The sequence below is a fragment of the Arachis ipaensis genome, chromosome B2 (assembly GCF_059453495.1).
Source record: "Arachis ipaensis isolate K30076 ecotype BB chromosome B2, ASM5945349v1, whole genome shotgun sequence".
NCBI lineage: Eukaryota > Viridiplantae > Streptophyta > Magnoliopsida > Fabales > Fabaceae > Arachis > Arachis ipaensis.
The window spans coordinates 59,065,777-59,081,509 of record NC_142437.1 but is presented as its reverse complement, the minus strand read 5'-3'; the positions used below and the strand labels follow the sequence as shown (position 1 = coordinate 59,081,509).

General features: G+C 40.8%; 1 non-coding gene across 1 annotated transcript; it reads right to left on the bottom strand.

Moving 5' to 3' along the window:
- Window positions 1–270: 270 nt before the first annotated feature.
- LOC148574027 (small nucleolar RNA R71) lies at window positions 271–378 on the bottom strand. Its single transcript, XR_015906888.1, has one exon. It is a non-coding gene; the product is annotated as a small nucleolar RNA R71 (small nucleolar RNA).
- Window positions 379–15,733: the final 15,355 nt, after the last annotated feature.

Sequence of the window (15,733 nt, the reverse complement as noted above, 5' to 3'; positions counted from 1 at the left end):
CAATTAGTTTCTCTGATGCAGCAGAACTGCAAGTTTCATGGACTTCCATCTGAAGATCCTTTTCAGTTCTTAACTGAATTCTTGCAGACCTGTGATACTGTTATGACTAATGGAGTAGATCCTGAAGTCTACAGGCTCATGCTTTTCCCTTTTGCTGTGAGAGACAGAGCTAGAATATGGTTGGACTCTCAACCCAAAGATAGCCTGAACTTTTGGGATAAGCTGGTCAAGGCTTTCTTAGCCAAGTTCTTTCCTCCTCAAAAGCTGAGTAAGCTTAGAGTGGATGTTCAGACCTTCAAATAGAAAGAAGGTGAATCCCTCTATGAAGCTTGGGAGAGATACAAAGAACTGACCAAAAAGTGTCCTTCTGACATGCTTTCAGAATGGACCATCCTGGACATATTCTATGATGGTCTGTCTGAATTAGCTAAAATATCATTGGATACCTCTGCAGGTGGATCCATTCACTTAAAGAAAACGCCTGTAGAAGCTCAAGAACTCATTGACATGGTTGCTAATAACCAGTTCATGTACACTTCTGAGAGGAATCCTGTAAGTAATGGGACGCCTATGAAGAAGGGAGTTCTTGAAATAGATACTCTGAATGCCATATTGGCTCAGAATAAAATATTGACTCAGCAAGTCAATATGATTTCTCAGAGTCTGAATGGAATGCAAGCTGCATCCAACAGTACTCAAGAGGCATCTTCTGAAGAAGAAGCTTATGATCCTAAAAACCCTGCAATAGCAGAGGTGAATTACATGGGTGAACCTTATGGAAACACCTATAACCCCGCATGGAGAAATCACCCAAATCTCTCATGGAAGGATCAAGAAAATCCTCAACAAGGCTTTAATAATGGTGGAAGAAATAGGTTTAACAATAGTAAACCTTTTCCATCATCCACTCAGCAACAGACAGAGAACTCTGAACAAAATACCTCTAATTTAGCAAACTTAGTCTCTGATCTATCTAAGGCCACTGTAAGTTTCATGAATGAAACAAGGTCCTCCATTAGAAATTTGGAGGCACAAGTGGGCCACCTGAGTAAAAGGATCACTGAAATCCCTCCTAGTACTCTCCCAAGCAATACAGAAGAAAATCCAAAAGGAGAGTGCAAGGCCATTGACATAGTCAACACGGCCGAACCTGGAGAGGAAGGGGAGGACGTAAATCCCAGTAAGGAAGACATCCTGGGACGTCCAGTGATCAATAAGGAGTTTCCCTTTGAGGAACCAAAGGAATCTGAGACTCATCTAGAGACCATAGAGATTCCATTGAACCTCCTTATGCCCTTCATGAGCTCTGACGAGTATTCATCTTCTGAAGAGAATGAGGATGTTACTGAAGAGCAAGTTACCAAGTACCTTGGTGCAATCATGAAGCTGAATGCCAAATTATTTGGTATTGAGACTTGGAAAGATGAACCTCCCTTGTTCACCAATGAACTAAGTGATCTGGATCAACTGACATTGCCTCAGAAGAAACAGGATCCTGGAAAGTTCGTAATACCTTGTACCATAGGCATCATGATCTTTGAAAAGGCTCTGTGTGACCTTGGTTCAGGGATAAACCTCATGCCCCTCTCTGTAATAGAGAAACTGGGAATCTTTGGAGTGCAAGCTGCTAAAATCTCATTAGAGATGGCAGACAATTCAAGAAAACAGGCTTATGGACAAGTAGAGGACGTGTTAGTAAAGGTTGAAGGCCTTTACATCCCTGCTGATTTCATAATCCTTGATACTGGGAAGGATGAGGATGAATCCATCATCCTTGGAAGACCTTTCCTAGCCATAGCAAGAGCTGTAATTGATGTTGACAAAGGTGAATTAGTCCTTCAATTGAATGAGGACTCCCTTGTGTTTACAACTCAAGTTTACCCTTCTGTAAACATGGAAAAGAGGCACAGTAAGCTTCTCTCAAAATAGAGTCAACCAGAGCCCCCACAGTCAAACTCTAAGTTTGGTGTTGGGAGGCTACAACCAAACTCTAAGTTTGGTGTTGAACTCCCATATCCAAACTCTAAGTTTGGTGTTGGGAAGTCTCAACAATGCTCTGAACATCGGTGAGGCTCCATGAGAGCCCACTGTCAAGCTATTGACATTAAAGAAGCGCTTGTGGGGAGGCAACCCAATTTTTATTTATCAAATTTTATTTTTCTTGTTCTTTCATGTTTTATTAGGTTCATGATCATGTGGAGTCACAAAATAAATATAAAAAATTGAAAACAGAATTAAAAATAGCAGAAGAAAAATCACACCCTGGTTGGCGTTCAACGCCAGAACAGAGCATGGTCCTAGCACTGAACGCCCAAAATGGGCAGCATCTGGGCGTTTGAACGCCAGAATTGCACCCTGGAGAAGAGCTGGCACTGAACGCCTAAAACAAGCATGGTTCTGGCGTTCAACACCAGAAATGGGCAACAAATGGGCGTTCAATGCCCAGAACAAGCACCAATCTGGCGCTGAACGCCCAGAGTTGTGTGCAAGGGCATTTTGCATGCCTAATCTGGTGCAAGGTTGTAAATCCTTGAACACCTTAGGATCTGTGGACCCCATAGGATCACCTCAGGATCTGTGGACCCCGCAGGATCCCCACCTACCTCCACTCACTTCTTCTCACCCCTCTTTCACACAATCCCATAAACACTCTTCCCCAAAATTCTTCACCAATCACCTCAATCTCTCTTCCCTATAACCACTTCACCACTCACATCCATCCACTCTTCCCCATAAACCCCACCTACTGGTATGCGAAATTGTTACTCAGGTTGTGAATTGTTGTTCGAAATTGATTCCCTGGCAATGGCACCAAAAATGGATGCACAGAACCAAGGTCTAAACATATCTTCACAACTTCGCATAACTAACCAGCAAGTGCACTGGGTCGTCCAAGTAATAAACCTTACGTGAGTAAGAGTCGATCCCAAGGAGATTGTTGGTATGAAGCAAGCTATGGTCACCTTGTAAATCTCAGTCAGGCAGATATAAAATAGTAATGGGGTTTTCGAAAATAAGTAATAAAAGAAGGATAGAAATACTTATGTAAATCATTGGTGAGAGTTTCAGATAAGCGCATAGAGATGCTTTCGTTCCTCTGAACCTCTGCTTTCCTACTGTCTTCATCCAATCAGTCTTACTCCTCTCTATGGCTGGCTTTATGTAAGGATGTCACCGGTGCCAATGGCTACTTTCAATCCTCTCGGGAAAATGGTCCAAATGCTCTGTCACAGCACGGCTAATCGTCTGGAGGCATCACCCTTGTCGTTGGTTGCATCCTATTCCTCTCTGTGAAAATGGTCTGATGCGCTGTCACTGCATGGCTAATCATCTTGGAGGTTCTCGATCATACTGGAATAGGATTTACTATCCTTTTGCGTCTGAGGAACAGTAGTACTTTGCATTAATCTTTGAGGAACAGCAGAGCTCCACACCTTAATCTATGGAGTGTAGAAACTCTACCGTTTGAAAATACATAAGTGAAAGGTCCAGGCATGGCCGAATGGCTAGCCCCTCTAATCTAAGAACCAGGCGTCCAAAGATGATCCAAAGATATCTAATACAATAGTAAAAGGTCCTATTTATAATAAACTAGCTACTAGGGTTTACAGAAGTAAGTAATTGATGCATAAATCTACTTCCGGGACCCACTTGGTGTGTGCTTGGGCTGAGCTTGAATGTTACACGTGCAGAGGCTCTTTTTGGAGTTGAACGCCAGGTTGTAACGTATTTCTGGCGTTCAACTCTAGTTTGTGACTTGTTTCTGGCGTTTAATTCCAGACAGCAGCGTAGAACTGGCGTTGAACGCCCTTTTACGTCGTCTAAACTCGGCCAAAGTATAAACTATTATACATTGCTGGAAAGCCCTGGATGTCTACTTTCCAACGAAATTGGAAGCACGCCATTTTGAGTTCTGTAGCTCCAGAAAATCCACTTTGAGTGCAGAGAGGTCAGAATCCAACAGCATCAGCAGTCTTTCTTCAACCTCTGAATCTGATTTTTGCTCAAGTCCCTCAATTTCAGCCAGAAAATACCTGAAATCACAGAAAAATACACAAACTCATAGTAAAGTCCAGAAATGTGAATTTAACATAAAAACTAATGAAAACATCCCTAAAAGTAACTAGATCCTACTAAAAACATACTAAAAACAATGCCAAAAAGCGTATAAATTATCCGCTCATCACAACACCAAACTTAAATTGTTGCTTGTCCCCAAGCAACTAAAAATCAAATAGGATAAAAAGAAGAGAATATACTATAAATTTCAAACTATCAATGAAACATAGCTTCAATCATATGAGTGGGACTTATAGCTTTTTGCCTCTTGAATAGTTTTGGCATCTCACTTTATCCATTGAAGTTCAGAATGATTAGCATCTATAGGAACTCAGAGTTCAGATAGTGTTATTGATTCTCCTAGTTCAGTATGATGATTCTTGAACACAGCTATTTTATGAGTCTTGGCTGTGGCCCTAAGCACTTTGTTTTCCAGTATTACCACCGGATACATAAATGCCACAGACACATAATTGGGTGAACCTTTTCCGATTGTGACTCAGCTTTGCTAAAGTCCCCAATTAGAGGTGTCCAGGGTTCTTAAGCACACTCTTCTTTTGCTTTGGACCTTGACTTTAACCGCTCAGTCTCAAGTTTTTACTTGACACCTTCACGCCACAAACACATGGTTAGGGACAGCTTGGTTTAGCCGCTTAGACCAGGATTTTATTCATTTAGGCCCTCCTATCCACTGATGCTCAAAGCCTTGGGATCCTTTTTATTGCCCTTGCCTTTTGGTTTTAAGGGTTATTGGCTCTTTGCTCTTGCCTCTTGGTTTTAAGAGCTTTTGGCTTTTTCTGCTTGCTTTTTCTTTATTTTTTTCTAATTTTTTTTTCGCCTATATTTTTTTTTCTGCAAGCCTTGTTCTTTGCTGCTTTTTCTTGCTTCAAGAATCATTTTTATGATTTTTCAGATTATCAAATAACATGTCTCCTAGTCATCATTCTTTCAAGAGCCAACATATTTAACATTCTTAAACAACAACTTCAAAAGACATATACACTGTTCAAGCATACATTCAGAAAATAAGAAGCATTGTCACCATATCAATATAATTAAACTAAGTTCAAGGATAAATTCGAAACTCATGTACTTCTTGTTCTTTTAAATTAAAACATTTTTCATTTAAGAGAGGTGATGGATTCATAGGACATTCATAACTTTAAGACATAGTTACTAACTACTAATGATTATGTAATGAAGACACAAACATAGATAAGCACTTAACATAGAAAACGAAAAACAGAAGAATTAAGAACAAGGAATGAATCCACCTTAGTGATGGTGGCGTTTCCTTCTTGAGGAACCAATGATGTCCTTGAGCTCTTCTATGTCTCTTCCTTGTCTTTGTTGCTCCTCCCTCATTGCTCTTTGATCTTCTCTAATTTCATGAAGGATGATGGAGTGCTCTTGATGTTCCACCCTTAATTGTCCCATGTTAGAGCTTAGTTCTCCTAGGGAGGTGTTGATTTGCTCCCAATAGTTTTGTGGAGGAAAATGCATTTGAGGCATCTCCGGGATCTCATGGTGATGAGCTTCATGCGCCTCTTGAGCTCCATGAATGGCCTCTCTTGCTTGCTCCATATTTTTCTTAGTGATGGGCTTGTTGGTGCACGAATTGTGAATCACACTTTCCACAACTCGTACCACTAACCAGCAAGTGCACTGGGTCATCCAAGTAATACCTTACGTGAGTAAGGGTCGAATCCCATGGAGATTGTTGGTTTGAAGCAATCTATGGTTATCTTGCAATTCTTAGTCAGGAAGTCAATTGTATTTATCAGTTGAATTGCGAATAAACAAGAGAGCATGGGTTAAAGGTTACTTGTTATGCAGTAATGGAGAATATGTTGGAGTTTTGGAGATGCTTTGTCTTCTGAATCTCTGCTTTCCTTCGTCCTCTGATTCATGCACGCACGTCCTTCTATGGCAAGCTATGTGTTGGGGCATCACCGTTGTCAATGGTTACATCCCCTCCTCTTGTGAAAATGATCCAAATGCTCTATCACAGCACGGCTAATCATCTGAGGTTCCCGATCGTGCTGGAATAGGATTCACTCTCCTTTTGCGTCTGTCACTATGCCCAGCACTCGCGAGTTTGAAGCTCGTCACAGTCATTCAATCCCTGAATCCTACTCGGAATACCACAGACAAGGTTTAGACTTTCCGGATTCTCATGAATGCCGCCATCAATCTAGCTTATACCACGGAGATTCTGATTAAGGAATCTAAGAGATATTCATTCAATCTGATGTAGAACGGAGGTGATTGTCAGACACATGTTCATGGATTGAGGAAGGTGATGAGTGTCACTGATCATCACCTTCTCCATAGTTAGGCGCGAATGGATATCTTAGATAGGAACACGCATGTTTGAATGAAGAACAGAAATACTTGCATTAATTCATCGAGACACAGTAGAGCTCCTCACCCCCAACAATGGAGTTTAGAGACTCATGCCGTCAAAGAGTACAAAGTTTAGATCTAAAATGTCATGAGATGCAAAATAAGTTTCTAAAAGTTGTTTAAATACTAAACTAGTAGCCTAGGTTTACAAAAAGTGAGTAGACTATGGCAGATGGTGCAGAGATCCACTTCTGGGGCCCACTTGGTGTGTGCTGGGACTGAGACTTAAACAATTCACGTGCATAAGGCTGTTTTGGTGTTCAACGCCAGGTTTGGATCCATTTCTGGCGTTGAACTCCAACTTTTAATCCTTTTCTGGCGCTGGACGCCAGAATTGGGTAGAGAGCTGGCGTTGAACGCCAGTTTACGTCATCTATCCTTGAGCAAAGTATGTACTATTATATATTGCTGAAAAGCTCTGGATGTCTACTTTCCAACGCAATTGGAAGCGCGCCATTTCGAGTTCTGTAGCTCCAGAAAATTCACTTTGAATGCAGAGAGGTCAGAATCCAACAGCATCAGCAGTCCTTTTTCAGCCTGAATCAGATTTTTGCTCAGCTCCCTCAATTTCAGCCAGAAAAATACCTGAAATTACAGAAAAACACACAACTTATAGTAAAGTCCAGAAATATGAATTTTTCCTAAAAACTAATGGAAACAAACTAAAAACTCACTAAAACATACTAAAAACTATATGAAATTAACCCCAAAAAGCGTATAAAATTTCCGCTCATCACAACACCAAACTTAAACTGTTGCTTGTCCTCAAGCAACTAGACAAATAAAATAGAAGACTAATAGGTTGAGAAGCAATAATATCTCAAAGTTTTTGAGTGAAGCTCAGATTCTAATTAGATGAGCGGGACTAGTAGCTTTTTGCTTCCGAACAGTTTTGGCATCTCACTTTATCCATTGAAGCTCAGAGTGATTGGCATCTATAGGAACTTAGAATTCAGATAGTGCTATTGATTCTCCTATTTCAGTATGATGATTCTTGAACACAGCTATTTCATGAGTCTTGGCCGTGGCCCTAAGCACTTTATTTTCCAGTATTACCACCGGATACATAAATGCCACAGACACATAATTGGGTGAACCTTTAAGATTGTGACTCAGCTTTGCTAAAGTCCCCAATTAGAGGTGTCCAGAGTTCTTAAGCACACTCTTCTTTCTGCTTTGGACCTTGACTTTAACCGCTCAGTCTCAAGTTTTCACTTGACACCTTCACGCCACAAGCACATGGTTAGGGACAGCTTGGTTTAGCCGCTTAGGCCAGGATTTTATTCCCTTAGGCCCTCCTATCCACTGATGCTGAAAACCTTGGGATCCTTTTTTATTACCCTTGCCTTTTGGTTTTAAGGGCTATTGGCTTTTTTTTTTTTGCTGCTTTTTCTTGCTTCAAGAATCATTTTTATGATTTTTCAGATTATCAATAACATGTCTCATGTTCATCATTCTTTCAAGAGCCAACATATTTAACAGTCTTAAACAACAAATTCAAAAGACATATGCACTATTCAAGCATTCATTCAGAAGACAGAAAGTATTGCCACCACATGTAGCTAATTAGAATTTCTCTTATTAAAACTCAAAATTTTATTGCCCCTTATTCAAAAGATTTACTATTTTATTCATGTTTGCTGATGATGAGAAAAATAGACTATGGCTTAATTGGAGATAAAATCAAAATAGATACTAATTACTACTATATGACTCCTAAGGTGAACTTCTCTAATGACACTATCACAGAGTTAAAGCAGAAATTGGAATTTAACAACCTTTGTTCTGGGAAATGGGTGTTCCTCTGATCCGTGGGGTGCTTGATTCTTCAAGAGATAACTTCTGGCGCTTCAATTCCCTTAAGTCACGCCCTTGCTCCTCTTGTTCTTTAAACATATAGGTCAGCATTTGACTGTGTTCCTTCTGTTCTTTTATTATTTGCTCCATAGCTTCCCGTATCTTGGTGATAGACGTCTCAAGATACTCCCAGTATTCAGATTGAGGGATTTCTGGGAGAAATTCCTGTGTTTTCTTCTTGGTGAGATCATCCTGTGCTTGTTGTTTTTCCATTGATGCTTTGGTGATTGGTTTCTCAACTGAGATATACTCAGTTATCCCCATCCTTACCTCGGCGTCCTTGCAGAGCAGAGAAATCACGCTTGGATAAGCCAACCTGGCCTCTTTAGAATTTTTGTTAGCAATTTTGTAGAATTCAGCTGAGATCAGCTGATGAACTTCCACTTCTTTTTCCATCATGATGCAATGGATCATCACTGCTCTTTTAACTGTGACTTCGGAATAGTTGCTAGTAGGCAACAGAGAATGCCCAATGAAGTCCAGCCATCCACTGGCGACTGGTTTGAGATCCTCTCTCTTGAGTTGATTTGGGAAACCCTTTGTGTTGGTGGTCCACCTGGCTCCAGGGATACATATGTCCTCTAGAATCTTATCCAGGCCCTTGTCTGTTCTCATCATTCTCCTGTTGAAGGAGTCTGGATCATCTTTCAGCTGAGGTAGCTTTAAGATCTCTCTGATCTTGTCAGGGATGGTATGAACAATCTTTCCTCTGACCATGGTCCGATATTCATAGAAAGCAGTTCCAGATAGTTTTTGCTTGTTAGTCTGCCACATATTAGCATAGAACTCTTGGACCATATTCCTTTCCACTTTCGTTTCAGGATTAGCTAGGACTTCCCAGTTCCTGATTCGAATTTGCTCCTGGATCTCCGGATATTCATCTTCTTTCAGATCGAATCTAACTTCCGGGATCACTGATCTCAGACCCATTATTTTGTTATAATGGTCTGAATGTTCTTTAGATAAGAACTTCCCTTGATTCCAAAGTGGTTTTGGAACGCTCTCTTTCTTGCCTCTTGGAGTGGGTTTTTTTCCTTTAGGAGCCATGATCTTAGTGATCGCGGATAAACACACCAAACTTAGAGGTTTGCTTGTCTTCAAGCAAAAGAAAAGAAAGGAGAGGGATAGAAGGAGAGCTAGGTGCAATTGTTGATGGAGGAGGATGGAGGGGGTGGGTTCGAAAATTTTGAAAAGATATGATAAAAAGATTGATTTGGAAAAGATAAGATAGAAGATATGATAAGAGAGGATATAGTTTAAAATTGAAAAGATGTGAAAAATTTTTGAAAAAGATAAATCTAGATTTTGAAAACGATAATGTGGAGATTTGAAAAAGATATTAGTTGAAAAAAATTAGGTTTGTTTAGAAAATAGGATTTGAAAAGAGTTGGATTGAATTTGCAAAGAGGCTTGGTGCTTATGGATTAAGATACATTTGATATTTTTAAAGAGGGATTTTCGAAATTAAGGTTCTTAACATGTTTATGCAAGAAATCATGAATTAAAAACATGAAATTTTAAAATTAGAATGAAAAAATATGAAGAATGATTTTTTACCTCCTCCCCACTATCCTGGCGTTTGAACGCCCAAACACTGCCTGTTTTGGGCGTTCAACGCCCAAATGCTGCTCTCCTGGGCGTTCAACACCCAGTTGTTGCCCTTTTCTGGCGTTGAACGCCAGATTGCTATCCTTACTGGTGTTCAGCGCCCACTGGCTGCCCCTTTTGGGCGTTGAACGCCCAAAATGGGCTCTTACTGGCGTTTTCTTGCCAGTGAGCTCTTTTTCTCTGTTTTGTATGCAGATTCCTTCTGTAACCCTGTGAACTTATGCAATTGATTCTTTACCTTGTTATCAATGAACTCTATATAAACAAATAAAAATAAAAATAGAAATGGGGCAAAATGCTTAGAGGATTGATGCCCCATGGCTGGGTTGCCTCCCAGCAAGCGCTTCTTTATTGTCTTTAGCTGGACCTTGCTGAGCTTTTAGTTTAGCTTCAGCCTTGAGCACTCTTGCTCAATGTTGCCTTCAAGATAATGCTTGATTCTCTGTCCATTGACAATGAACCTCTTATCAGAATCAATATCTTGAAGCTCCACATAACCATATGGTGATACACTTGTAATCACGTATGGTCCCCTCCACCGGGATTTCAACTTCCCGGGGAATAGCCTGAGTCTACAGTTGAACAGCAGAACCTTCTGTCCTGGCTCAAAGATTCTAGATGACAGCTTTCTGTCATGCCACTTTTTTTATTTCTCTTTATAAAGCTTGGCATTTTCGAAAGCTGTGAATCTGAATTCCTCTAGCTCATTTAGCTGGAACTATCTTTTTTCTCCTGCTAATTTGGCATCAAAGTTTAGGAATATGGTTGCCCAGTAGGCTTTATGTTCCAGTTCCACGGGCAGGTGACATGCCTTACCATACACAAGTTGGTATGGAGAGGTCCCTATAGGGGTCTTGAATGCTGTTCTGTAAGCCCACAGAGCATCATCCAAGCTCCGTGCCCAATCCTTTCTACGGGTACTTACTGTCCGTTCTAGGATTCTCTTTAATTCTCTGTTAGAGACTTCAGCTTGCCCATTAGTTTGTGGATGATATGGAGTAGCTACCTTATGGCGAATTCTATACCGAACCATGGCAGAGTAGAGCTGTTTATTGCAGAAGTGAGTGCCCCCATCACTGATTAGTACTCTAGGGACACCAAACCTGCTAAAGATATGTTTCTGGAGGAACTTCAACACTGTTTTAGTATCATTGGTGGGTGTGGCAATGGCCTCAACCCATTTTGATACATAGTCAACTGCCACCAGAATATAAGTGTTTGAGTATGATGGTGGGAAAGGTCCCATGAAGTCAATTCCCCATACATCAAACAACTCAATTTCCAGGATTCCTTGTTGAGGCATGGCGTAACCATGAGGCAGATTACCAGCTCTCTGGCAACTGTCACAGTTACGTACAAACTCTCGGGAATCTTTATAGAGTGTGGGCCAATAGAAGCCACATTGGAGGACCTTGGTGGCTGTTCGCTCTCCTCCGAAATGGCCTCCATATTGAGATCCATGGCAATGCCATAGGATCCTCTGTGCTTCTTCTCTAGGCACACACCTACGGATTATTCCGTCTGCACATCTCTTAAAGAGATAGGGTTCATCCCACAAGTAGTACTTTGCATCAGTAATTAATTTCTTCTTTTGTATCCTGTTGTATTCCTTGGGTATGAACCTTGCAGCTTTATAGTTTGCAATATCGGCAAACCATGGTGTTTCCTGAATGGCAAATAAATGCTCATCCAGAAAGGTCTCAGAGATCTCAAGAGAGGGAGGGGCGTCCCTTCTACTGGCTCTATCTGGGATAGATGATCAGCCACTTGGTTCTATGTCCCTTTTCTGTCTCTTATTTCTATATCAAACTCTTGCAGAAGCAACACCATCTGATGAGCCTGGGTTTTGAATCCTGCTTTGTGAGTAGATATTTAAGAGCAGCATAATCAGTATACACAATCACTTTTGATCCTACTAAGTATGATCTGAACTTGTCAATGGCGTAAACCACTGCAAGTAATTCTTTTTCTGTGGTTGTGTAATTTTTCTGGGCATCATTTAGAAAGCGACTAGCGTAATAAATGACGTGCAGAAGCTTGTCATGCCTCTGTCCCAACACTGCACCAATGGCGTTATCACTGACATCACACATTAGTTCAAATGGTAATGTCTAGTCTGGTGCAGAAATAACTGGTGCTGTGACCAGCTTAGCTTTCAGCGTTTCAAACGCCTGCAGGCACTCTGTGTCAAACACAAATGGCATGTCAGCAGCTAGCAGATTGCTTAGAGGTTTTGCGATTTTTGAAAAATCCTTTATAAACCTCCTATAGAATCCTGCGTGCCCCAGAAAGCTTCTGATTGCCTTAACATTGGCAGGTGGTGGTAATTTTTCAATTACCTCTATTTTTGCTTGATCCACCTCTATTGCCTTGTTTGAGATTTTATGCCCAAGAACAATCCCTTCAGTCACCATGAAGTGACATTTTTCCCAGTTTAAAACTAAGTTACTTGGCATCTTTTCAGAACAAGTTTCAGGTGATCAAGACAGGAGCTGAATAAGTCTCCATATACTGAGAAGTCATCCATGAAGACTTCCAGAAATTTTTCCACCATATCAGAGAAAATAGAGAGCATGCATCTCTGGAGGGTTGCAGGCGCATTACACAGCCCAAATGGCATCCTTCTATAAGCAAACACTCCAGATGGACATGTGAATGCTGTTTTCTCTTGATCCTGAGGATCTACTGCAATCTGGTTATAGCCTGAGTAGCCATCCAAAAAGCAGTAATAGTCATGACCTGCTAGTCTTTCTAGCATCTGGTCTATGAATGGTAAAGGAAAATGATCCTTTCTGGTGGCTGTATTGAGCCTTCTGTAGTCAATACACATGCGCCACCCTGTAACTGTTCTTGTAGGAACCAGTTCATTTTTTTCATTATGAATCACTGTCATGCCTCCCTTTTTTGGGACGACTTGGACAAGGCTCACCCAGAGGCTATCAGAAATAGGATAAATAATCCCAGCCTCTAGTAGTTTGGTGACCTCTTTCTGCACCACTTCTTTCATGGCTGGATTTAGCCGCCTCTGTGGTTGAACCCCTGGTTTAGCGTTATCCTCCAATAAGATTTTGTGCATGCATCTAGTTGGGCTTATGCCCTTAAGATCACCTATGGACCACCCAAGAGCTGTCTTATGTGTCCTTAGCACTTGAATAAGTGCTTCCTCTTCCTGTGAATTTAAGGCAGAGCTTATGATCACTGGAAAAGTGTCACCTTCTCCCAGAAATGCATATTTCAAGGATGGTGGTAATGGCTTGAGCTCGGGTTTAGGAGGTTTTTCTTCTTCCAGAAGAATTTTCAGAGGCTCTTTCATGTCCTCTGACTCTTCTAAATCAGGCTGAGCATCTTTAAAGATGTTTTCCAACTCTGATTCGAGACTCTCAGCCATGTTGATCTCTTCTACCAAAGAGTCAATAAGATCAACTTTCATGCAGTCTTTTGATGTGTCAGGATGCTGCATGGCTTTGACAGCGTTCAACTTAAACTCATCATCATTGACTCTCAGGGTTATTTCCCCCTGTTGGACGTCAATGAGGGATCGTCCAGTTGCTAGGAAGGGTCTTCCTAGAATGAGAGTAGCACTCTTGTGCTCCTCCATTTCCAACACAACAAAGTCAGTGGGAAAGGCGAATGGCCCAACTCTGACAATCATGTCTTCAATCACGCCTGATGGGTATTTAGTGGAGCCATCAGCAAGTTGGAGACATATCCGGGTTGGTTTAACTTCTTCAGTTAAGCCAAGCTTTCTGATAATGAATGCAGGTATTAGGTTGATGCTTGCCCCAACATCGCATAAAGCTGTCTTGGTGCATTGACCTTCTAATATACATGGTATCAGAAAACTCCCAGGGTCTTTGAGCTTCTCAGGAAAGCTTTTCAGAATAACTGCACTGCATTCTTCAGTGAGGAGAACTCTTTCTGTTTCTCTCCAATCCTTTTTATGACTTAAGATCTCTTTCATGAACTTGGCATAAGAAGGTATTTGCTCAAGTGCTTCTGCAAATGGAATCTTTATTTCAAGAGTCCTGAGATAATCTGCAAAGCGAGAAAATTGCTTATCCTGCTCCTCTTTCCGGAGTTTTTGAGGATAAGGTATCTTGGCTTTATATTCTTCAACCTTAGTTGCTGCAGGTTTATTGCCTACAAAAGTGGTTGAAGAAGCCTTTTTAGAGGGGTTGCTTTCAGCATTTGTGTGTGTCTAATCCCTCACTGGCAATTGAGTGCCAGAGTTAGAGACTGGAGTGACGTTAGATGCCAACTCCTTGTCTGTTCCTGGCGTCTGAACGCCAGAAATGTGCCCATTTTGGGCGTTCAGCGCCAGATCTTGCCCATTTTGGGTGTTCAACGCCAGATCCTTGCTTATTTCTGGCGTTGAACGCCAGTCCTGCCTTGTTTCTGGCATTGAACGCCAGTCCTGAGCATGGTCTGGGCGTTCAGTGCCAGCCTTCCACCAAATTTCTGGCATTTTAGTTCCAAAATTACTTTTCCCTGGGCTCTTATTGTCCTCAGGTGAATTTTGGGTGGTTTGCTCATTTCTTAGCTTTTTGCTGCCTTGAGGTGGGGTATTTAATGTTTTCCCACTTCTTAGTTGAACTGCTTGGCATTCTTCTGTTATTTGCCTTGATAGCTGCTGCTTTGTTTGCTTAAACTGTTCGTCCATATGTATATTAGCCATCCTTGTCTCTTGTAGTCTATCTTTGAATTTGGCTAACTGCTTTGTTAGAAAGTCCAATTGCTGATTGAATTCAGCAGCTTGTTTTATAGGACTGAGTTCAACAGTTGCTGTTTTAACCTCTTCTTTCATGGAAGGGTCACTGCTTAGGTACAGATGCTGATTATTGGCAACTGTATCAATGAGCTCTTGAGCTTCTTCAATTGTCTTTCTCATGTGGATAGATCCACCAGCTGAGTAATCCAAAGACATCTGAGCTCCTTCTGCAAGCCCATAATAGAAGATGTCTAACTGAACCCACTCTGAAAACATTTCAGAGGGGCATTTTCGTAGCATCTCTCTGTATCTCTCCCAGGCATCATAAAGAGATTCATTGTCTCCTTGTTTGAAGCCTTGGATGTCCAGCCTTAGCTGTGTCATCCATTTTGGGGGAAAGTATTGATTCAGGAATTTTTCTGTTAGCTGTTTCCATGTCCTTATACTGGCCTTAGGTTGGTTATTCAACCACCTCTTAGCTTGATCTTTTACAGCAAATGGAAACAGTAATAGTCTGTAGACATCCTGATCTATTTCTTTATCATGTACTGTGTCAGCAATCTGTAGAAACTGTGCCAGAAACTCTGTAGGTTCTTCCTGTGGAAGACCGGAATACTGGCAACTTTGCTGCACCATGATAATGAGCTGAGGATTCAACTCAAAGCTACTGACTCCAATGGAGGGTATACAGATGCTACTCCCATATGAAGCAGTAGAGAGGTTAGAATATGACCCCAGAGTCCTCCTGGACTGTTCATTTCTGCTTAGGTCCATGATGGAGAAAGGGAGATGATGTAAGATAGAAAAAATATTTTTATTTATTTATTTATTTATTTATTTTGATAACAAAATAAATCAAAATAAAATAAATAAAAATGAGTGAAACATTTTCGAAAAAATGAAGAGAGAGAAAGTGATTAGGAAGTTTTGAAAAAGGTATGATTTGGAAAAGATTTTAAATTTTGAAAAAAAAATCTGAATTTTTGAAATAAATTTCGAAAATTTGTTTTAGAAATAGAGAGAAAAGATATTTTTGAATTTAGTGAGGAAAGAGAAAAATAATAAAATAGCACAAGATTTAAAATTTTTTAGATC